We start from the raw sequence: 17,248 nt of genomic DNA, 5'->3' as shown, positions 1-17,248 counted from the left end.
TAGGAGTCTACTCCATGGCGGGCGGGAGGCTGGGAAGATCCCAGCCCTTTGCTGCCGTGCTTTGGCTGGGGACCACCCAACCTTCTGTTGAACTCCTCTTACGCCCACACGCAACCCGTGCCTGCATTTACTGTCCCACCAGAGTCCTGGGGGTCTCCACGCTCCTTCCAGGACGAGCCACTGGCTCTGCTGCCTGGCCCGGCACCGTGTCGCCCGGGACAGACCATTGCTGCCATTTCCCACGCTCAGGCTGTTCTTCTCCTCAAGCCAGCCCACAAAGCTGGCTTGAAGCATTCAGAAGCATAGTGTTTCCTACCACGTCTTGCAGCAGCTTGTTTATCTCCCCTTGGTGGTCGGCCTCCCGAACTTTGAGGGTGTCGGTATGCTGCTCTTCTTTCTGCAGGAGCTCTTGCGCCATGTTTTGCCGTTCCCGCTTCAGGAGAGACCTCTCCGCTTCCAGCTCCCACTGAAGGCACTTCACTTCCCCTGCAAACACGACAAATGGCAAGAGTCAGAGTCTGCACAAACAGCGGCTCTGACTTTACTGACCTTACGCCCTTTGAGTTTCCGTGGAGGAGGGGTCTGTCTCCAGCTCCTTCACTCCTCAGAAGCACTGCGGACAGAGAGCTGCTTTCATACCACCTTCCCCAGGCACGGGGTCACCAGAAACGGGAGGCTCTCACCTTGGATCACCTCCTTGGCCTGCGCCACCGCGTGGAGCTGGGTTTCGAGATGACTCCTGCTGATCTCCAGCTCAGACAAGTGCTGCTGAGCCTCCAACAGGCTGCATTCCAGGGTCTCCTTCCCTGACCTGCAAATCGTGAATACAGAGAGAAAGGAGCTGCTTGCTCCTGACACCCACAGGGAGTTGTTCCAGGAAGAAGCGGTGCAAGATCCCTACCCCTGCCTACGGAAAAAGGCTCGCGTGGAAACTCCTACACAGAGAGCCTATTGCTGCCCTTCCAAATAGCAATGCGGGCCCCTGCCAGGGGATGGCCAGGCTTCCCTTGTCACCTGGCAGCACACAGAAAGCCCAGCCGAATTGGACTGCAATAGCCAAATCTTCACTTGCTGGGGTCTGATCCACGACACACGGGTAGCTGCGCCCACCAAGCCTGTGCCAGCAAGCAAAACTTGGATGGACAACGGAGGACGTATCTTCAAGAAGGAGAACAAGCACACAGTTCCGATTACACCAGTCTCTGGCAGGCCAAAGTAACTCTGTCCATTTTAACAGACATCAGTGATGGGCAGGAACCCCTGAAGGCTGGCGAGAATTCAAGAGAGGGTTCCCTGCTGCTGGTGTCACCAGCTCTAGCTCCTGCACCACACTAACACCAGTTAGCTTAGAAACAGAAGGCCCTCCACACTTTCTGCAGGAGCCTCTGGCTTCTCCCGAAGGGCAGCGTCCTGCTCACAACCTCCATAAGCAATAGCCGTCAATTCTGAAGATCCCACCTCAAACTACGTGACAAGGAAAGATCGACGTTCAAATGCACAGAACAAGAATCCAAGACCCGAGAGAAACTTCACGTTCTGGGAAACGTCTGCGTGGTTTAATTATGGCTCCGTTCAGAGCCCACTCGGCTTGCTGTGGACGTCACAGAGGAACACGTAAGGGGGCAGAAACATGAGCCCAACGCTCAGGAGAGCTTTGCCAGCTTTAGCTGTCAGAAAAATAATCTTCAAATCAAGGTTGACTTTTTTTTTCCTTGCAATTCTTCCATTTTCTCTCCATGGAAGAGAAAACATGTGAAAAGCACACAGGATGCAATCAGTCCCCGTGGAACCACTGTCACCTTTACCATTACAGACATTAAAGAACGTCCTGCCCAGGGTCTCCTCCCTGCCCTTACCTGGCCTCTGCCAGCTGCTCCGAAAGGCCTTGTCTCTCCCGCTCCAGGGCTGCCAGTCGCACCTCCAGGGCAGCCTTCTCCCGCACCAGCAACTCCTTCTCTGCGCACACCTCGGCCAGCGCGTGCCCTTGGCGAGAGGACTCCTGGCGCAACTGCTCCAGGCCACTGCGAGACGACTCTTGCTGGCGGGAAACCTGGAAGCGGGACAAAATGCAGTGAGAGTCCTTGCGTGCAGCCCTGGCTTTTGCCCCAGACAAAGGCTCCAGAGCTACACAGTTTGCTGCTTTTGCCACACGGGAGAACAGTAGAGTCGTGGATGCAGTCCTCTCTCTGCAACTCACCAGAAGCCAAAAAGGAGGCCAACACGCACAGCTTCACCCAGCCAAGCAGCCACATGCCCACCCAGAAGCACCAGGTCTTTGGTCTCACCTCAAGGAGTTTCTCTTGGGCTTCTTCCTTCTCCTCTGCCAGGACCCCCAGCTCTACCCGCAGCTCCTCTTGTTGCTCCTCTGCTTTCTTCAGCAGCTGCTCCAGGTGGCCTTTCTCTGCACAGAGCTCGCTCTTTGTTCTTTCACACAAGCTCAGCTTCTCCTGGGCAGAGATCTTTGCTCTCTCCATCTCATCCACTTTACACAACAGAGCCTCATTCTCTTGCTCCAGCTGCAATCACAGAAGCACAGAGGAAATCAAATACAGCAAGACTTACTCTGAAGAAGAGGAGAGCAGCAACTCCACATCCCCTGCGTCTCGCTGACATACTCCAGGTCAGCGCTCCCAATAAGCACGTGCCCACAAACTACCCCAAGGAGCCTGCGTGGTCTCATCACCATTTCCCAAGGAGGAGAACAGCACGTTCCCTGGCCTCTACTGACACCAAAAAAGCATCTGTGCTGGTCTTGCTATCACAAGGTGGCCATACCTTCTCCAGGGCCACTCTAAGCTCATGCTTCTCTTCCTTCAGCACATCCCTCTCAAGGTGCGATTCCTCCAGCGCCTCTCTCGCAACTACCAACTCATGCTGTAACACGCAGTGTTTGTCTTCGAGTGCCACTAAGTCCTTCAGTCTGTGAGAAGGGGAAAGACAAACAAGTTGTCAATGTAAAAACATTCTCGTTTCCAAAACCAGGAGCACATACTGTGTCCCAGATACGGCAGTTGGAATGATTTCCAACGGCTTTGGACCTACACCTAAACGCCACCGGCATTTCCTGACTAGAGCTGCATCGCTCTTTGTCATGGATGAAACGTTCGTCATTGAGAAAGTAAATCAAGCTTCCAGACATCACAGAACGTTTCCAAAACGTTCAGGTACTGGCAACAGCTTCCTGCCTCTTAGTTCTCTCTCTCCTCTTTCATACGTTGGATACAAGCCTTGCACAAGTTCTTCTTGGGCTAAAACAGACTTTGAAAGTCCAGACTACGACTCCCACAATTACTTTTGCCTTCTGCAGTGAATGAATCCAAGGCCCTGCAAGCTGTCTGGGGAGACGGCTATGAATGTCCAATCCAATAACCATGGGATCACAGGAGGGTCCCGGTTAATACGCTGCATGTTGCAAAATGGCCCTTCTTGCCCCAAAGGCCTTCTGCACTCAGTCTCGCAAGGAACTGTCAGCACAGAGGTGCTACAGTGCTTAGGATGGTGCCGGGCAAATTCCTGCCGACTCCTCTAGCACCGCCCCGGGGAGCAAAAGGGCTGTACCAGAGACAGAGCTCTCTTTAGGCTGCTCTCGCTTGCTCACCAAGAACCAGTTCACAGCAAAAGCACTGGAATACGCCACCTCTTTGCCAGTCTGGTCTTACCCAGAGGAGCTTCTGGCAGTCAGACGATTTTTGCCGTCCTTTCTGTTGAAGGCAACCGTTTGACTCGGGACAGAAACAAGGCCGTGCAGAACGGGTGTGTTTGCAATGTGAACACAGCCCATCTATGAATGCAAGAGGCAGCCCCAGAAGAGAACGGTGCTAACAGCAAAGTTTAAAACACCTTTACCTCTCCTGAAGCTCCTTCTTCTCCAGCTCCCCCTTGCCTTGGAAGGACATCACGCTGCAGTTTAGACGAGAGCAGTTTGCCATTACAGACCCAGAAAGCCTCGTTTGCTCTGCCTTCAGCTCTGACAAATCTCTGCAGAAGAACAAAGGAAGAGCCAACGTTCACACCACCAGCTCTCTCAGCTGACTCGCTTCTCACGCACGTAATGGCGCAAAGAGGAAAAGCTGCCAGGAAAGATGACATCTCGGCTGGGGACAAATCATTCCCCTGACACTCTGGGGTCAGGACACACCTTGGCGAGCGACTGCTCAGAGGCTCACGACAACAGCCACATAATAAACTTTTCAGGAAGGTGGAGGAAGAATAAGCCTAAAACAGCGTAACGAAAAAGCACAAAGAACACAAGAACCAAGGCACGCTCGACGCATTAAGGAAGGTTCATCATCCAGGAAGATAAATGGCTGACAGTAACCCAGAGTCTGAAGTCGCCTGCTGACACCAGCAGCAGACACTCTCACGGCTACGCTGCTCTTGTTTGTGTAGAAGGCAACTGTGAGAAAGGAACCTCAGAGAGGTGTGAAGGGAAGGTACATCTTTTCTGCCAGAGATCGGGCCTCAACTTCTACTCACCGGTTCGTGGCAGTCTTCATTTCCAGGAAATGACGGCGGAAGGTGACCATCTGATGCCACAGCCCGAGCAGACAGTCACGGTCACCCCTGAAGTAGTTCTCATAGAGCTACAGATGCAAAGACAAAAAGAAATGCCAGTTCAGCCTCCGCCATCACTGTACGAGTCTTTCAGCTGGCAGAGAGCACAACCACCATCGCCAGCTCTCCTTGAACAACTATTCCGACAGGGCACCAAGGACTGAAGAGGCACCGCAGAAGCAGCCCCAGCAGACCTGCCACCTGCCTTCAAAGAAGGCAACATCCACCCTTCTCCTGCGGGAGGGGACATCAGCAAAGCAAGCTGACCCCGAGTCAGCACCTCGCCTTGCAGAGCTGTCTCACACTCTTGGTGGAGGAAGACAAAGACAAGCCCCTCCAAGACCACCGTCCCATTTGCTAGCGGTGACGGAGGCCTGTCTTCTTCTTCCCTTGGCTGCTCTGAATCTCAAAACACACAGACCTCTCTGCTCTCACGGCTCTAGACGCAGATTTAAGAACCATCAAAAAGACGAGCGCTCCTGTGTCGCTGCCCTACAGCGTCCAGCAGCAGCAAGCATTTGCCTTCAGGACCCAGCAGCACGGCCACAGCAGGTGGGCCTCTTCCGTCACCACGATTTGCTGACACTCCTCCATCTCCCACCCCTGCCACGCTGAGCTCCCCCTCCCACGCACCAACTTGATCTTTGGCTCCCATAACCCTGCCCAAGCGATAACCACCCCTGGAGGTCAGCATGGGCGCATCTCGTCGTGATGGCGGCATCCGGGGCTCACAGGGGGTCTCAGGGAGATGCATAACACCACAACAGCCAAGGGGTGACGCGAGCAATGCGCCCACCTCACCGCGATACTGGTACTGTGGTCAATGTGCAAATTCGACTGGAAGTCGTCATCTTCCCCCCATAAATAGTCAAGAGCCCAAGGGCATTTGGAGCTCTCCTGCTCGGCAGCGGGCTGCGGCCGGGATCTCCCCGTGAGCAGGGACGCTGCTCAGGATTACTCCTCCAGGTTAAGAGATTCCTGGCTGCAACAGATCCTCGCTAAATTGGTTTATAGCATGCTGAACTTTGACATTCTGTGATATAAAGCATTGATTGTGCACATATAATCCTTTAGCCATAAACCATTGACCAAGTCTGCGACTAGGATTGGGTCCAGCCGCACCCAGACTCCTCTCTCAGAAGGCCTTTAGAAAGCCAGGGGTCCTTTCTGAACCTTGACTCAACGGGAGGGTCTCCCTGACAGCTCTCTCTGACCCCGTCCTCCGTGCAGTAAAAAACCAAGTGGACCTTGCTATAGCACCCCCTTAAAACTGTCGCGTCTGCTACCGACTTGGTCAAATCATTGGTTTATATCAATAAATATATTGCTGCTTCTCTCTTAGGAGTGAAGTCTATCGCTCCATCCGCGACAACCCCTCTCTTCTGCTCGTCAACACCAACACATCCTCAACCGAGCCACAACCTTCTCACAGCAAGTTCTCTGGGCCAGAAACAAAACGCGTTCTCATGCCACGCTGGCACCACCTCTGACATTCCCGCAGCTGAGCCTCACCTCACGTTCCTGGCGCCATTCGCGCTCCTTCGCTTCCAGCTCCTCCCGCGCCCTCATCCAATCCACCGTCAGCTTTCCAACATCTTCTTTGAGGGCTGAATTCACCTCTTTCGCTTTCTCCAGGTGCTCCCGCAGCAGACTGTTCGCTTCGGCCAGATCCTCGCACCTTGCAAAGGGAGGAACAGCCATGAGGTCACTGAACAACCCCTATCCACAAGGAGCATCCCCGGGATTTCCCGGCTCCCCCAACACTGACTTTGTTCTCAAACTGAGAGGCAGGAAAAGCGCTTTCTAGGATGAACTAAGATCTCTCGCTGATGGCCAGCTCATGTGCTTCTCCTTGCTTTAAGCCTTCCGTTTCCACCTACAGGTTGGCTTTCCCCTTCCTCTGCAACTCGGACGATGCCCACAGTTGACGGCTGCCTCCCCTTCGTGCTGCCTCATCACTGGACGCATCACCTTTCTCTAGCGTTGCCCCCAGCCCCTCACCTACTGCACCAGGGCAGCGTTTAGGCTGGAAAGGGACCCTTGGAGCTCACCCGCAGGAACGCCCCGCTCCAAACAGAAGCGGTCAGCACACACCACTATTACTGCCCCACAGAACAGGTTGTGCACCTCTCTCCTTTCCAAAGGGCTTGCCCCAACACTTCCCTTGCGGAGACTGCCTACCACTGACAGGTTTTCCCTCCCTGCCGTGAGCATCCAGGATACCGAGTAGGAGGGAACGCTTCTTCCTTGTACCTTTGCTGCTCCTCTTTCACCTCAAGCAGGGCTTTCTCCAGGGCCTCCGTGCCTTCCCACCTGCCTGGGAGGCATCCCTGAAGAAGAAAGCGAATGGTTAGGCCAATTCTTCCACCTGAAGCCCAGGAATGCTCTCCTACGCTCCCGCCCTTTCTTTCCTAGATCTGCTTTAGCCGGCAAGCAGAACGAAAAGCACAGAGCCAGCTCTCTCTGCCCGACGCCAGCATTCTCGCCTTCCAAAACACTGTCTGTCCACCCATTCTATTTCAGAGACAGCCCCAGAACAGGCAGCAAAGCCCTCTCCCGAGACCCAGGACGAAACGCTCCCCGCCAATAAAGCACTCCCGCACACAACTCCAATCCTGCATTTCTGGGACCGCTGGCTGCTCTGAGAGCGGCAACTGGGCAGAACAGGGGCGGGCAAACTCGCAGCGCTTCTTGAAACCCTCCGGGAGCACAATCTTGCTTTCCCCTGCCATGGCTCGGGGAGCTTTTTCGCTCCCGAACGCTCCGGCCGCTCTCTTCAGTTCGCGCCCTGCGCACTCACCGCTCCTGCTTCCAGCTGCTGCTCCAGCTCTCGGCAGCGGGTCCGGTACTGCAGGACCTGGGCGCAGACACGGCATGAAGATGAGCGACTGCAGCCGGCGACGGACCCGGCTCCTCCGGCACCGGCTTTTCTCTCGCTCTCTGCAGCCCGAGCTCAGCCCGCGCCACGGCGCTGCCGCTCCGACACCGAGTCCCTTCGGGACCGGGAAGCTTCGCTTCCCCCGAGCCCGGCCAAGCCCCGGCGAGCGGCTCGGGGGTGACCGCCGACGGGACGGGACGGGACGGGACGGGACGGGACGGCTCCCGGGGCCTCCCTCCCTCCCTCCCCCGAGCTCCGGGCTCGGCGCCGTCCCGCCCGCGGCAGCGCAGGGCAGGGCCCGGGCAGGACCCCGCCGGGGCCGCGCCTTCGCCCCCCGAGGGCTCCGCCGCCGAGTCCCGTCCGCGGACGGCGCGGGCACCCCGGCCCGGCCTCGGGGAGCTCCCCCCGGGCAGGCGCCCCCGCTCCTCACCTTCGCCTGCAGCTTCCGCACCAGCACCGCTTGCCGGTGCCGCGCCTCCTGCGAGCTCTGCAGCCGGCGCTGCAGGGAGGCCGGGCCCGGCGCCGCCATGCCCCCGCTCGCCGGCCGGGCTCCGCCGCCTGACGGGCGCCGCCGGGAGCCGCGGGGCGGGAGGGACGGGCTCGCTCGGGGCCGCTCTGCGGCGGCGCTTTCCTGCGGGCTGCGGGGCTGCCGCGGGGGAAGAGGCCGCTCCGGCCGCGGTTCGCTCCGGCCGGCTCCGCTCGGAGACCGTTACCGGCCCCGGCCGACGCTGGGGGCGGGAGCGGGGGGAAACGGTCCCCGCGAGCCGCGTGTCGGGGGGGCCCCGAGACGGCGGGCGAGAGCCGGGGCCGCGGGGACGGGCCGTCGCCCGGGGAAGGCGGCGGCAGCGCCGGAGCCTCTGCCGGAGGCTGCGGCTTCGGCCCGGGCTGCCGCGGGAGCGGGGGGCCCGGCCCGGGGCGAAACGCCGACGTGCCCGGGGGGAGCTCCCGGACCTTGTCCTCCCCGACGGGCGGCGCGAAGGGCCCGGGCCGCCAGCAGGGAACGGGGAAGCCGGGGCGGGAGGGAAAGCTTCCGAGTTCCAGGGCAAGGGACCCCGGGAATAAAGCGCTATTTCGTGGGCTCGGGAGGAAACACGACAAACGGGGCTCAGTCCCCTTTGCCCCCCGGCCTCGTCTGTCCTGGGAGTAGAGAAAGGCTGCCAAGGGACACCGCAGCGAGAGCACTATCACCACACTCCCGCGACAACGGGAGAAATCCTCGTACCTCCCCATCATTCAGCTCTTGCCTCAGTTTAGCCTTTCAGCTTCAACACCAGAAAGTTACATCCAAGTGATGCAAACCAACAAACTCCCTTTATGCTGACACACAGAATGACGCTGTCTCCCAGAAAAGGTAGTCAGGAGATCACGTTTTGGAAAGGAGAAGTCAGGACAGTATTCCTGTTAGACTGCAACACTTTGCCAGAATCCTCTCTGGTTTGTGTCGAAGAACGAGGGTGAGTCAGAACAGGTAGAAAGGGTAGAGGAGAGGGTCACGTAGCCAAGGGCCACTTCCTACAACTTGTAACCGATAAGTCAACTACAATATATTTCTCAGGTCTGCATGAACACACACAAAGTGCCTGCACTAAGGGGCAAGGTTAGGCTTAAAGGCTTGAGTCGCCGGAACCTTCCCTGGGGAGAGGCTCTTTCCTCTAACCAGGTCATCCCATTTGTCAGCCCGCTGTGATTTAAAGATACAACCAAAGCCAAGCTTGGCCAGAACAGCTGCTTCCTTTCTAGTCGTCAAAGACCATTAACTTGGGAGCTTTATTCCTGAAATGCATCCATGAGCCCTTGTCATAATGTCAGAGGGACTAGGCAAAGATTTGCCCTGCAAAAGTAGCCAGTATCAAAGCAGTCGGACTGATCTGCACGTTTCATAGACTTGCGTGCCTTAAACGTGTTTAAGGTTCAACCTTAAGGTGTTTCAGTTTTAAACACCTTAAAGGTGTTTAAATGCTCGTCAGCTGTCCCTTGTTCCCGTGAAAGCCAAACCAGGCACACAGTGATGGCAGGACGACCAGAGCATCCGCCCAAGACAGGCAGAAGAGCGCCTTACCGTGTCTCTCGGCCCCTGGAGTCACGCGATTGCCACCTTTATCCCACCGCTGCTTAAACAGGTTGTGCTCTACCTCCAGCTGCTGCTCTCCTGCTCCCTCCATGGCTTCGATGCTCAAATCTGAAAGCAGTGAGCAAGGGAAGTGGTCTGTAAAGGCACAGTCATTATGGCCTGTGGTGGGCTGAGGAAGCATTCAACCCGTGAAAACACAGAATCTTTCAGCCAGGGGGACAAGAATGTGCCAAAGTGAAAGGCTGTGTATGCCTGGGGCCGAGTGTCACCCAGGGAAGAAAACGCACGTTGCAGCAGCCGAAATGCCCCTTCCAAATACGGGGTTGGGTTTGGTGTACAAGAAGGACTGTTTCCAGCTGCCACAGAAAGCGTTACCCTGAAGGGTAATACACTTAAGGCCAAACAAATCCACAAACCAAGCCCCTCCAAGCCCATAACCATCTTCACAAACACCGCTTCAGGAGCACAGCTTAAAACAGGTTGAAAGCTGCCTCCTACCTCAACCCCCCCACCTTCGGCTGTCTGACTCCTTCGCAGCTGTGGTCAGGGATCCCAAAGCTGCTGTTCTGGAGGCAGAGACCCAGAAGCTCGATTGGTCTCTGAACCTTGTGTTTTTCCAATACACTCATTTATCCAAAACCCGGGACAGGCTCTGGGCAGAAATCTCCTTGCAGTGATGTCCTGTTGCTCCTCTGCTTTCTTCAGCGGCAGCTCCAGGGGGGCTATTGGTGGTCTTCCTCCCCCTCACTGTCGAAGGGCAGGTGCGCTGCTGGCTCAGACAGTGACCCAAGGTAGGGAAGGTGGCCTCCGAAAGGCCCCAGCCGGCTTCCGCAGCCTGGCGGCAACATCTCTTTTCTCCTGCCGAGCGTTTGAGACATGAACTCTTCTGGCTTCTCAGTCTCTTACACCACCCCGTGGCTCAAACAGGCGGGTGAATCTCACTCCTGTACGGCCCGTCTTCTTCTCGGGTGGTGATCTGTCCACAGCGAGCAGAGGGTGAAAGGAGAGAGGAAGCTGAAGAGAATCAACGATTAATCATACATCGCACAAGCCAATAATCAGAAATTTAAAATCCACATAACAGCGTTCGCCTGATACTCAGTAGCCACTTTCCCCACCCGGTGAGTCCCAACCCCCTCAGAATTGGCACTCCATCCGTCAAAGCAGTCCTTGAGCTGCACACTGTAGAATAGTTCCCCAGCCCGGGCAGCGATTTGCTTTGTCTTAGCGCGAGCTTCTTCCGTCGGGGGAGTGGCCTTGTGAACTGTAACACAGCCTTCTTCTTCAGTGTGATACCGCAAACTCCATGGTCTTTTAAGAACAGCAAATCCAAGGCCAACCTGGTTTGTAATGTCCTTCTAGATACCTGTTGCAATTGAGTGTTCATTTTCCCAAAGGCGTACCGGGCCCAGGTACTTAAAATAGGCATTTTACATTTTTGTACATACATTTTTCCAATGTAAATGGGCACAAACTTGAACATAGGAAGTTCCACCCAAACATGAGGAGGAACTTCTTTACCCTGAGGGTGGCAGAGCACTGGAACAGGCTGCCCAGAGAGGTGGTGGAGTCTCCAACTCTGGAGACATTCAAAACCCGCCTGGACATGTTCCTGTGTAACCTGCTCTAGGTGACCCTGCTCTGGCCGGGGGGTTGGACTAGATGATCTCCAGAGGTCCCTTCCAACCCTATGATTCTATGATTCTATGATTTTTGTTCCTTGTGCTTGATTTTCTCTAATTGACTTTATGGACCAGGCCCACTGGAGTTGTGTCCTGTCCGTAAAGAGGGTCCATTCGTAGGGATTTGGAAGTTGGATGCACCACCCCGAGTCCCACTTGAAATGAGAGTCAAACACAAATTTGTGACTGGCTGTAGTGGGAGCGGGGTGTCTCTGAGGGTGCCAGGGATAATTTAGACATTTCCCAACAGCGGTTCCCGAAGATTTCCGAAGGGCAAACTTTGGCCTGCTTAGGAGCATGGTTGAGAGTGTCCCTTGGGGGACAGTCCTGAAGGGCAAAGGTGCCCAGGAAGGCTGGTCTCACTTCAAGGAGGAACTCTTAAAAGCTCAGGAGAAGGCCATCCCCAAGTCCCAGAAAACGAGCAGACAGGGAAGAAGACCAGCCTGGCTAAATAGAGAGCTTAGGCTGGCTATCAGGAGAAAAAAAGAAAGTTTATGATCCTTGAAAAAGGGGGTTGGCTACTTATGAAGAATAGCAAGATGTAGTGAAGCTGTGCAGGGCGAAAATCAGAAGGGCCAAAGCTCAAGCAGAACTCGTCTTGGCCACCACGGTTAAAGAGAACAAGAGGTTCTTTCAGTATATCAATAGCAAAAGGAAGAGTAGGGAAAATGTAGGCCCACTAACGAATGAGATGGGCGCCCTAGTGGTGGAAGACACAGAGAAGGCAGAGCTACCGAATGCCTTCCTGGCTTCGGCCTTCACTGCCAAAGTTGACCCGCATGAATCCCAGGCCCTGGAGGCAAGGGGGAAGGTCTGGAGAGAGGAAGAGTTTTCCCCAGTAGAGGAAGATCAGGTTAGAGACCACTCGGCCAAACTGGACATCCATAAGTCCATGGGCCCTGACCAGATGCACCCGCGAGTGCCGAGAGAGCTGGCAGATGTTATTGCTCGGCCACTCTCCATCATCTTTGAAAGGTCATGGAGAAGAGGAGAGGTGCCTGAGGACTGGAGGAAGGCCAATATCACTCCAGTCTTCAAGAAGGGCAGGAAGGAGCACCCAGGGAACTACAGACCAGTTAGTCTCACCTCCGGCCCTGGGAAGGTAATGGAACGACTCGTTCTGGATGTCATATCCACGCGCGTTCAGGAGCAGGAAGTGATTGGAAGTGGTCAACATGGATTTCCCAAGGGTAAATCATGCTTGACCAATCTCAGAGCCCTCTATGATGTTATAACTGGTTGGCTGGATGAGGGCAGAGCAGCAGATGTCACCTACCTTGGCTTCAGCAAGGCTTTTGACACTGTCTCTCATAACATCCTCCTTCGGAAACTGAGGAAGTGTGGACTAGACGAGGGGACAGTGAGGTGGATTGAGAGCTGGCTGTGTGACAGGACTCAGAGGGTCATCGTTAATGGAGCAGGGTCGAGCTGGAGGCCTGTAACCAGTGGTGTCCCCCAGGGGTCAATCCTTGGACCAGTATTGTTTAACGTATTCATCAAGGGCCTGGACGAGGGGACAGAGCGTATGCTCAGCAAGTTCGCGATGACACCAAAGCGGGTGGGGTGGCTGACACCCCAGAGGGCCGTGCTGCCATCCAGCGTGACCCGGACAGGCTGGAGAGCTGGGCAGAGAAAAAACTAATGAGGTTCAACAAGGACAAGTGTAGGGTCCTGCACCTGGGGAGGAAGAGTGTCAGGCACCAGTAGAGGTGAGGGGTGGACCTGCTGGAAAGCAGCTCTGGAGAAAAGGATCTGGGGGTCTTGGTAGACAGTAAATTATCCACGAGCAAGGAATGTGCCCTTGTCGCCAAGGCGGCCAACGGAATTCTGGGCTGCAGAGGGAAGAGTGTGGCCAGCAGGTCCAGGGAGGTCATTCTCCCCCTCTACTCTGCACTGGTGAGGCCACAACTGGAATACCGTGTCCAGTTCTGGGCTCCCCAGTTCAAGAGAGACAGGGAACGGCTGGAGAGAGTCCAGCGTAGGGCAACAAAGACGATGGAGGCATTGGAGCATCTCCCTTATGAGGAAAGGCTGAGAGAGCTGGGACTCTTTAGTCTGGAGAAGAGAAGGCCGAGGGGAGACCTTATTAATGTTGCCAAGTATCTAAAGGGTGGGTTTAAAGAGGATGGAGACAGACTCTTTTCAGTGGTTCCCAGTAACAGGTGATGGGCACAAGGAGCCTTGGGGCCTCCCTGTAGGGCTGCCTACACTTTCTGCATTCCTTGTGCAGTGGAAAGGGTCCCCGTCTTGACCTCTCCTGTCAGGGGACACTACACCCAGGAATCAGCAGCTCTCTGCCGTTTGGCAGGACTCGGAGCGAACCCACCTTCTGCAGCCTTAAACCCCTCCCCTGAGCAGCCCGTGGGGGCGAGCAGCCCGTGCAGAGCAGGGTCGGGAGAACTGGACCTGGCGAAGCAAAGCTCCTGCTGCGCTGGTGGATGAGCCTGGGACCCCCGGCTCTGCAGCGCAGTCAGGGCTCTGCCCCTTATCTCAGCCCTTTGCCGGCCAGGGCTGCTGCGGGGGCACCAAAACTCTTCATTCCTGCACCTGTGAGCAAAAAATAAACAAGTCCTTTCCCCAGCCAACGGTGAGAGTGCTCATCCCTCCTCCTCCCCCCTCACCTCCTCCTTTCGCCAGTGGGCAGCAACCCCACTCCCGACACCAACCTGGGGGGGATTCTGCATCTCCGGGGCCTCAGCCCAGAGAGAATTTTCATCCCGAGCCAGCCTGTCCCGTGGAGAAGGGGCAATAAAGAGCAGGTCACAGACAACCTCCCATCGGCATTTTGCTGGCAGAAGAAACAGTTTGCTGCCCCCCGCCCGCCTCAGCCCTGACACATGCCAGCCAGCGGGGCTGGCACCAAGGAGCGCGTCCCACAGCCTCCACCCCACCGCTGAGGGCGATGCCTTCCCCTCCCAGCCCACGGGGGGCTCGGCAGCACCTTGGGAAGCCTGACCCACCGGGCACTCGGCCCCCGCCTTGCCCTGGCACCTTTCCTCCCAGCCAAGGCACCGGGGCTTTCCCTTCATCGCTCCCTGCAGTTCCTTGAAACTCCTTTGCGCTCCCCACAACTCACTGCCGGGCACAAAAAGATGCCCCCAGTCATCCCCGCAAACATTTCATTGCTGACTTCCCACTTGCCCCCCACCTTGCCCCTTCTGCTCCATTGCTCTTTAAGCAGACCTTTCCCCAAACCCGCCCAACACCACCCTCCTTACCCAGCTCATCTGGGATTGTTACAGCTCTGCTGAAGTTAATGCCCTCCCAACACCATCATCTTGGGGCACTCGCTACAAACTCACCAACACCAGGGGGGAGCTCAACTCAAGCCACAAGGAGGAAAGCTCTCGCAGGAAGGGTCTCAGCATGCGGGGGGGGAGGGAGAAGGACGGCTTTGGGCAGCAGGATCCGAGTGGAGACCGGGTGCAGGCTGCTCCCTGCAGCGCCTGACCCTGGGACAGCCCGGACACCTGCGAGTCCCTGGCTGAAGCCCCTGTGTCCAGGGGAGCCTTGACAGCCGGGGGGGCACGGACAGCTCGGCTCCGCCAGCCGACACCCCCCGGACACACACACACAGCCCCGACCCAGCCACACGGAGAGAGGGGACCCCGCATCGCCCCCCGACTCCGCACCCCAGGCAGCGGCCCCTCCGCAGCCCGGCCCCCGCAGCCCGACCCCCGCCCGGGCAGCCTCCCCCAGGGACAGGAGCAGCACGGCGGGGCGCCGCCGCCCGCAACCCCCATGGCCGGCAGCGCTCCCCGACCGCCTCCGCGGGGAGGGCACCACGCCCCGGCCGCCGCTAATGAGGCGCTAATGAGGCGCGGGTAATGAGGGGGCGGGCGGCGCCGCGGCTCCCGAGCGGCCGGGGGCAGCCCCGTGCCCGCAGCCCCGGCCCCCCGCGGCTCCCCGCATCCCGCACCCCCGGCCCGCACGGCATCGCCCCCCCTCGCCACTCTGCCGGCACCCACGGCTCCCCGCACCCCGACACCCTGCGCCCACCGCACCCCTGCACCAGCTCCCTCTCCCCAAAGCCCCCCGCAGCCTGCGCTGCCCCCTCCACGGCTCGCCCCGAGTGGGGACCAGGGCCCGGGGCCGCTGCCGGCAGCAGGAATGCCGGAGGGCAAGGAGGGCTTTGCTCCGGGCTTCGGCTCTGGGCACGGCCCCGGGTAAAGCACGGCAGGACCAGAAGCAAAGACCCGAGCGTGGGGAGGTTCACACCATTAAACATCAGCCCCTGCAGCTCCAAAACCTTCTCCCCTCATCCTTGTACCAGCCATTCCCAAGGATGTCATGTCCCTCGGCTGATCAGTTTGCATTTTGCAGCTCTGCCGCCCCATCCTGGCTTGTGCCCCGTCCCTCCCTTTCCTTTCCCTCCAGCAGCAAGGCAGCAGCAGGTTTCCTGCCTGCTTTGATGGCATCATGGCAGGGGTCGGTCATGGCAGAGTCCGTGCTTGGCTGGGGACCCCTTTGCTGTTGGGGACCCCACTCCCCAGCAGCCCATGAACCCCGCTGGTGCCCAGGGACGTCCCTTTCATCAGCCGCATCCCATCTGTGCACAGGGACCCCCGGCGTGGCCGTGCCACCACCCCCAGCCGCCTCCAGCGCCGCCATCCCCGAGACGCTGGAACCACAACTCTGCAAAGGCCACGGCTCCCAAGAAATGCACACAGAGCTTGAGTGTGAAAAACAGGAACACAACTCTTTATTAACAACAACACAACTACCTACAACTACTGACAACCAGTAACAACTCTTACAACTCTTAACAACTCTGAACAACTAACAAAAATATTAACAACTAACAAAAATATTAACAAACAACAAAACTATTAACAAACTGTAGAACAGCTATTTACAACACTTCCTCTTCCTTGGTCTGGTCTTGGTCTGGCCTCCGCACGCCTGCTGCCCCTGGAAGAAAAGCCAGCGGCACGGCCGTTTGGCTAACGAGCAGCGCCTCACCCAGCAGAGCTGGGGCTTCCCGAGCCGGCTCAGCGGCAGCAGCTGCTTCGGGTCGGGCTTTGCCCCGACGGGCTTTCAATGGCCACAGCCCTGGGACACGCTGGGGACAGGGGGACTCTGCCACCAGCGCTGAGCCCCGCCTGGGCTCGGGCTTACACTTGCCTGTCCCGGCCCTAAGGAATCGCTCCCGGCCCAAAGCGGACGGGGGCTCAGGGCAGCGCGGTGGGGGCCGTTGTGCCGCCAGCACGAGGGCAGCGGGCGCCGTGTCCTTGCAGCGGGGACCACCCAGCCCAGCCCCAGCCCCAGCCCCATCCCGGTGGCAGGAGACCCTCCCTCCCTGCGGGCAGCGCATGGCGAGCACGTGCCTGTCCTCCTGATGGCGGGTCCACATCCATCGCCTCCTCCTCCTCCACATCCACCTCCATCTCCTCCTCCTCAGCCACATCCACCTCCATCGCCATCTCTTCCTCCGTCCCCACACTCCTGGCAGCCGCCTCTGCAGCCTCCAGCGCAGTCTGGCACATCCTAAGCCGAAAGGCAAGCAGAAAAGGGCATTGGTCCTGCCCTGGCCAGCCCAGCGGACCTGTGGGACGGGGGTCTCCGCACCCCTGCCCCTCTTGCTGCCCGGGGAGAGCCGTGGGGCCATGGGGCTCCAGCAGGAACTGGCTGGACCTGAGTGGCTCCTTGGCCACCAGCACCCACCAGCACTGACGCCCCAGTGCCTGCAGCTGGAGGCTCCTCTTCTTCCTCTCCTTCAGCAGCTTGGAGTGCGGCACGGTCCTGTGGATCTGGCGGAGCAGAGAGGGCAGGGGTGAGCAGCCCTGCTCCCTGCCCCACGGGGCTCTGGGCACAGTCCCCGGCGCCCCCCGCTTAGACCCCAGCCCCGCGCCTGCCCTGGCGCCCAGAAGCTCCTTACTCGGTGCAGGCGGCCTTTGGGCTCGGCGCTGCTCCGCTGGCAGGGCTCAGCTCCCACGGCTCCAGCCTGGAAAGGGGCAGCGCAGGCACCGGCTCAGGCTCCGGCCAGCACCCGCCTGCTCCCGCCGAGCATCCCTGCGGCACCAGCCCGGGGCAGCCTGGGCTGTGTGTGGGGACGTGTCCCCC

This window comes from Chroicocephalus ridibundus, chromosome 12, assembly GCF_963924245.1.
Source record: "Chroicocephalus ridibundus chromosome 12, bChrRid1.1, whole genome shotgun sequence".
NCBI classification, from domain to species: Eukaryota; Metazoa; Chordata; class Aves; order Charadriiformes; family Laridae; genus Chroicocephalus; species Chroicocephalus ridibundus.
This window is presented reverse-complemented; position numbering follows the sequence as displayed.